Source organism: Phyllostomus hastatus, unplaced genomic scaffold (assembly GCF_019186645.2).
Source record: "Phyllostomus hastatus isolate PE091 unplaced genomic scaffold, TTU_PhHast_1.1 phas_scaffold_93, whole genome shotgun sequence".
Classification (NCBI taxonomy): Eukaryota; Metazoa; Chordata; class Mammalia; order Chiroptera; family Phyllostomidae; genus Phyllostomus; species Phyllostomus hastatus.
In genome coordinates, this window is record NW_025334042.1 from 18,463,997 (window position 1) to 18,470,262 (window position 6,266).

The 6,266-nt window shown below is 50.1% G+C and overlaps 1 long non-coding RNA gene across 1 annotated transcript; it reads left to right on the top strand.

Annotated features, from left to right (window-relative positions):
• The first annotated feature begins 363 nt into the window (after nucleotides 1-363).
• LOC123812425 lies at nucleotides 364-5,038 on the top strand. The gene is made up of 3 exons (XR_006784602.1): nucleotides 364-565; nucleotides 2,004-2,225; nucleotides 3,239-5,038. It is a non-coding gene; the product is annotated as an uncharacterized LOC123812425 (long non-coding RNA).
• Nucleotides 5,039-6,266: the final 1,228 nt, after the last annotated feature.

Genomic DNA, 6,266 nt, shown 5'->3' on the forward strand with positions numbered 1-6,266 from the left:
AGAGGGAGTGTCCAGCCCCGCCGGCCCGGCCCGGCCCGGGAACTGTAAGTAGAGGGCCCAGGGTCCTTGGTGACGTTTCTCGCTTCTCCAGTTTCTGTCCTGACGGGTGTGTCCCAGCCCACAGAATTCCCTCGACCCCTTGTGGGACGGCACTCAGGTCCCGGACAAGGCGGAGACGGGGGACGCAGAGACCCCCTGTATCCCCTCCCCAGTCCCCGCGCCACCACTCCCCCCCCCCCCACTTCTCTGCCCAGAGCCGAGGGACAGAGAATTGCAACTAGAAATTCGATCGATTGGTACGAGGGACCACGTGTTCCGGGGCTGGCCAATGACCAGGACGCCCGGGATGAGCTAATAATGGAAGCAATTTGTAACTTTCAGTAGCTCTCCGGGACTGGGTACCGGAGGGAGGCGGGCGGAGGTGGGGAGATGGGTACCTCCAGTCCTTCCACTCTCCTCGTTCATCCTCGGGCACCCGGACCCCCCAGGCCTCCTTTCCCCCGGCACGCAGGCCCTGGCAGGGTCCCTCGCCCGCTCTGTCCCGCGGTGGCTCCGGAGCAGCAAGGTAAGCGGGCCCTCCACTCCTCAAACACCCCTCCCCCGGCCTTTCTGTCACCTGCAAACAACGTCCCCCTTTCTGCCCCATTAGGAAATTTAAATCCGATTTTGTTTTTGTCTTAGTTAAAAAAATTATTTTATATTTTTTGTATAATCTATTTCAGATTTGGGGAAAGATTAAGTTCAGATTAATATACTTTTCCGGGCGGGAAGTGGCACTTTTGGGATAAATTTTATATTCCCTTCTTTTGGAGAGGGGCATTCTACTTACGGAGAGTTTACTTTTCTCTGGGGGTGAGTTGCCCCTTGTGTTTTTGCAAGTCCAGTTTCTCTGATGACATCAAGTTCACACCTTTCTCCAGCCCGGCTTCCAGTTTCAGTATTTACAAATAATCACTTAGAAGATTTCAAGTTCATTCGTTTGTTTGTCTCCTCCCTCACTAGTTTTTCAGCTGTTGATGAGTCTCTTTGATTTTTTTCCTCCGTGGGTGGACCGAGAGTTAGTTTTGTGTTCATTTCCCTTTTCCGTTTTGTAAATGAATTTATTGTTTGGGAAACTCTGTGGGGGTGTGAATAAGGTCTCTTTTGATTAATTCCAACGCCTCCTCTTTTGAAGAACAATTTACTTGAAGTGTTTTATACATTGATCTCATTTTTGTTTATTGTGTCTCAGTTTTGATGTTCTGTATTTTATCTCCTTTTAAAGCCCAATCTGTTCTTTAATCTTTTAAAATGTCAAACCATTCCAGAAGTTTTTATTTTGTAAACTTCACCGTTTTGTTCATTTCCTTGCCCTTCCCCAAGCTCCTTTGCACTCCAGCCTCCTCCATGTCAGGACCCCCGCTGCCAACTTCCACAATTCCCAGCTTCACGTCTGACTCACCCTCCCAGCCGCGGAGGGGTGCTGGGAGGAAGGCAGTGCTCCCGGGGTCAGAGCCTGTACCCCGGCTTCTGGTTCGGGGCACCTCTAGTCTGACCCTCTCACGCCAGCAAAATCAGGGGGAGCAGAATTTCTGTTCCACTTTTTTAGTCTGGGACTAAGCTCTTTCTCCTTGGCTCTGTTTGGGGCAACTCTTTCGTAGATAAAGTTAATTTCTAATTCTCATCTTTCCCCTAAATTCTAAGAAAAGTACAAGCAGATATTTTTTTCCCCCTAAGTAGAAGCTGTTAGCTGGGGAAGGGGGGGTCAGCCTGTTGGGGCCCTTGCCTCCTGGAAGAACATTTTCAGGAGAGACACAGTCTTCAGCCCCTCCCCTTTTTACTTGTGATTGGAGTGGAGGTGGCAGGGACTGGGCAACACTAGTTTGATCTCCATCGCTGGCTGTGAACAGACACAAAGAAGGAGAAAGAGCGGATCCCTTCTAGTCAGTGAGGTCTGGCTTGGGAGAGTTTGGGGCACATCCCAGCTCTGAGGACATTCTTTTAAGTAAAGTAAACCATTTCAGCTTCTTCAGATTCACTGCAGGCACAAAAATCAAATTATGAGAGTAACCTGTTTCTCAAAGACCTGCCCCTGGTGACCGTGTCCGCTCCTCGGAGGGAAACAGAGCCCGAGTGGGCAGAAGTGAAGCTGTCGCCGCCCCTCCTGCCTGGCTGCTCCAGCTTCAGCGGCGTCACATTGGCATTCCAGGCACATTCAGCCCAGCCCCCGTCCCAGCTTCTCCCAAGTATGAATCTAAATTACTATTAATAAGGGGCTGCTCCAAGTTAATTGGCATTAAAAGAATTCATTTCAATTTGTTAATATTAAATGAACACTCTGCACTTTAGCTCCCTTCTTCGCTCTGGAATCCCAGATGAGTGATGGGAAGTAGGAGGGGGTCGAATGAGGATTTTATTTCTGACTCTCCAGCTTAGCCACTGTGGTGCCTCCCCCCAGGGGTGGGAGATCAAGGCACAGTGGGGAACGCTGATGATCTCTGTGGTGAAATTCATCTGATTCAACTGGAGCTGGGGGGAGGGGAGAGGGGCACAGAGGCAGGAGGACTGAAAGGTATGGGAGGCATTGGTGGGGAGAGGGGGGCAGGGAGGAAAGGGGCATGAAGGACCAGAATGCTTGGAGGACAAGGGCTGTGCTCTTTGGAGGGAAAGCACAGTTGTAAAGGAAAGCGCTGATTGTTGAAAAACCCTCCTAGAGGAGGGAAAGCTGGGTGGGGTTGGGGTGGGGCTGAGGGTGGGGTATTGAGGCAAAGCAGTTGGGGGTTGTGAAGCTATAAAGCAGAGTGACTTTAGGCAAGTTGCTTAACTTTTCTCTCTGCCTTAAGTTTCTTGACCTGTAAAACAAGGATAAGAATAATAGTACCTGTCTCAGGGGGTTGTTTGGGATTAGATGAAATACATGTAGTGTGTTTTCCACAGTGCTCGGCACATAGAAACTATCAGTGTATTACCTCTTGTTACATACAGTGTAGTGGTTAAAGCATGGGTTCTGGAGCCAAACTGCCTGGTTTTGACTCTCAGTCCTGCCTTCCATTAGCAGTGCGACCTTGGGCAAGTTCCTTAACCTGTCGGTGCTTCGGTTTCCTGTTTGCAAAACGGAGTGAATGGCTCATAGACTGTTGTAAGGATTAAACGAGTTTATACATATGAAGTACCTACAACAGTGTCAGTTGCATGGGAAGCCCTATATAATCCCCAGCTATTAGTTTTTTAAAAATAATTTTTAATTTTTCAATTACAGTTGACGATTGATGTTGCTTCTCTGCTCTGGGAAGACTGGAGATAGGAGCATGGAACCTCCTAGAGGCTGAGAGCTGAGCGGACTCCCTGAGGCTGGGAGCAGATCCACCCTCTCACCCCCACCCCTGAGTCTGGTCAGACGATTGGGGTGCCCGTGGTGAGGGCAGCGAGAGTGGGCCCGGGCCCTGGTAGCTGGGGCGCCTGATTTCTTCCCTAACCTCTGTTCTGGCTCTTGGGCTGATGGTCCCCTATCAGTGCCCACCGACTGCAGGGGAAGCCACTGCTTTTCCCCTGGAGGGCTGTGACGGGGAAATTACTTCCCTTGTCTAATACTCCCTTTGGTAGAATCACCTCTGGAGTGTGTGTAGGAGGTGATTGGGTGGAGACTCACATTTACTAAATACCCTCTGACTATGGACCAGCCCACACATCCATGATCTCACTTGAGAGGGTGGGGAAAACAGAGGGCTAAAAAGGTGGAGTAACTTGCCGAAGACATAAAGCAAAGAAAGTGGCAGAGCTGGAATCTGAACTCTGATCTGCCTGATGACAAATCTTAACTTACTTCCATGGCTGCACATTTTCTGAAGGGGGAGGGGAGACACATGGAAAGTCGGGACCAGGATGAGGCCAGGACCATAGAGCCTCTGGAGGATGGAAGGTGGGGAGTGGGGGAGTGGGGATGGGAGGAGGCCAGGTGGGAATGTTTCAGTCAGGGAGGACTTCCTAGGGGAGGAAAATGCAGATCAGAGTTCAGATGTGAAGGGAATGAGGATACTAAGTAAAGAAGAGGGAGGGAGTGGTGCATTGCAAAGAGGGAGAGGAAGAAAGGGCTATCCAAAGGTCAAGTGAGGCCAAGGGACGTGAATCTGATTTGCCTGGGGTTTGCCTTGCTGGCACCAGGTAAAATCAGTTACCAGGTCCTGAGGGCCCACTCTGAGCCAGCTATGGGCATTATCCGTCAATGCTGACACACAGCAACCCTGAGAAGTATGTTTCTTATTCCTATGTCCACAAGAGCCAGTTGAAGCTCAGAGACCTTAATCCCCACTTCAGGTGACACATTTGGTAGCTGGACTTGCCTGGCACAAAAACCTGTGCCCGGGCCACCTGCAAAGCGTGTCTTGCCTTCCATTCTGAGTTCAAATGATCCTGCATCCCCACATGTATTGTCACATGTGGTGACAGGAGCCGGGTGAGAGAGTGAGATGAGACGGAGTGGGATGGCCAGCCGGCAGTGGTAGAAGGAACCTTTCTCATGCCCTAGTGAGGAGAATGGATAGAAGGGTGGGACAAGGCCTCCAAACCACTTTCCTGGGACTGCTAATCTTGGGTGGGTGGCAGGACCTCATTGGGAATCACACTGTTTTCTGGGCGGTGGGCGGTGGACTCTGGGAGGGGAAGAGGAAGAGGGCAGCTTAGGGGTGGGTCGAGCCCTGGATTAAGACTGCCAGTTTCCCACTGAAGTCCCTTCTCTCCTTGTCATGTGAGGATAGAGAGTCTCCCAGCCGGACACTCCACTTTCCAGCTGCCCTTTCTACAAGGTGTGGCCAGCAGGGAATGTGAGCTAGATAATATTATCAGAGCCTTAAAACATGGGGTAAGTTCTCCTTTTTTATGAGCTGGACCAGATACGCCTGAGACTGAGCTTTGACTGCAATGGAGGAGAAATTCCTAAGCGAGGGCAGGGCAACAATGTACTAGGAACCCAAGTTCCTGACTGACCAAGTGGAGCAGAGCGATCTGCCATCCAGGACTGCCCCCTTCCACTGTTACGTGAGAAATAAACTTGTTTTCTGAATGTGACTGTGTTCTGGACCCTTTTTTTGTCGCAAGTTTTTCCACTACCCTCCCTATTATACCTTTCCACACCAGATTTGTCCGTTGAAACCAACCAGAAGGATTACATCAGATTATGGAATAATTATAACATCATTTACTGAGTGCCAGAGATTATGCACATCATTTAATGTTATTCTCATGACAGTCTTCTGACATAAGCATCACTATTATTTCAATTTACAGATGAGAAAACTGAGGCCCAAAGGAGATGAGAGACATTTCAATGGACACATAGTAAGTGATATGTCTGTGATTCCAGCCCACAGAGAGTGCGGAGCTTAAACTTTTTACCTTGGGGCAAAGCCCTTCCTGGGGGCAGAGGTGGAAGGGACCTTGGAGGTCATGCTATGCTTGGCCAAGCTCCTTCGCTGTCACCACAGTGGGGGCCCGTGCACCTCCTATGCTCTCTTCAACCCAAGAAGCTTACTGGACACTCCTGTTAGATACTGGGCTTTGACATAGGTCTTATTTGAAGAAAAGACCACACAGCTAGAACCAGTTTGAAAACCTTTGGTAATTTCAATCCTTTCCCATTTTTAAATTATAGATGAAGCTGAGAGGAAGTGCTTCTTAAGGTCACACACTTAGTTTTTCTGTCGATTTGCTGAATCCAAGATGCGTTCCCTTCCCACCATTTCAACTGCCTGAACAACCCACAAGAACAAAATTAATCTAAACCAGGCAGGGGGCCTACAACAGCCAAGTCGTGATTCCCTCATTTCCCCTGTGTCCCTCCTGTTGGGTATCTGCCTTGGTGACCCACCTCCCTGGCCCTGGGGAAATGAATGGGCGGCACCTTTTCTCCAGCTGCCTCCTCCTCTGGATGTTCAGACACGCAAAGGAAAGAAAGCCAGAGCCACAGCGGAGGCAGGCCCAGATCCCTCTGACTCCCTCTAGTCTTTCCACATCACCCTCCTCCCTTCCTAGTGGCCCACCAGGGAGGAGAAGGGGGAACACTGTCATAAATTTCCCCTATTTATACAAGAAGACAGAATGTTTCTTGTGCCAGAAAAAACACAGAGAGGGAGCTGTCAGGGGAGAAGGGACCCAGCTCCACACCGCCTGGGGACAATTTATCTTCCCCAGTTGTGCCCTGGAGGCTGCCATAACACTGCCTGTGTGACCCATGGGCTCTGGCTTGGGGGGCAGCCAGGACCAGCAGTGTCTGGGCTTTGTTTCTGGTCACT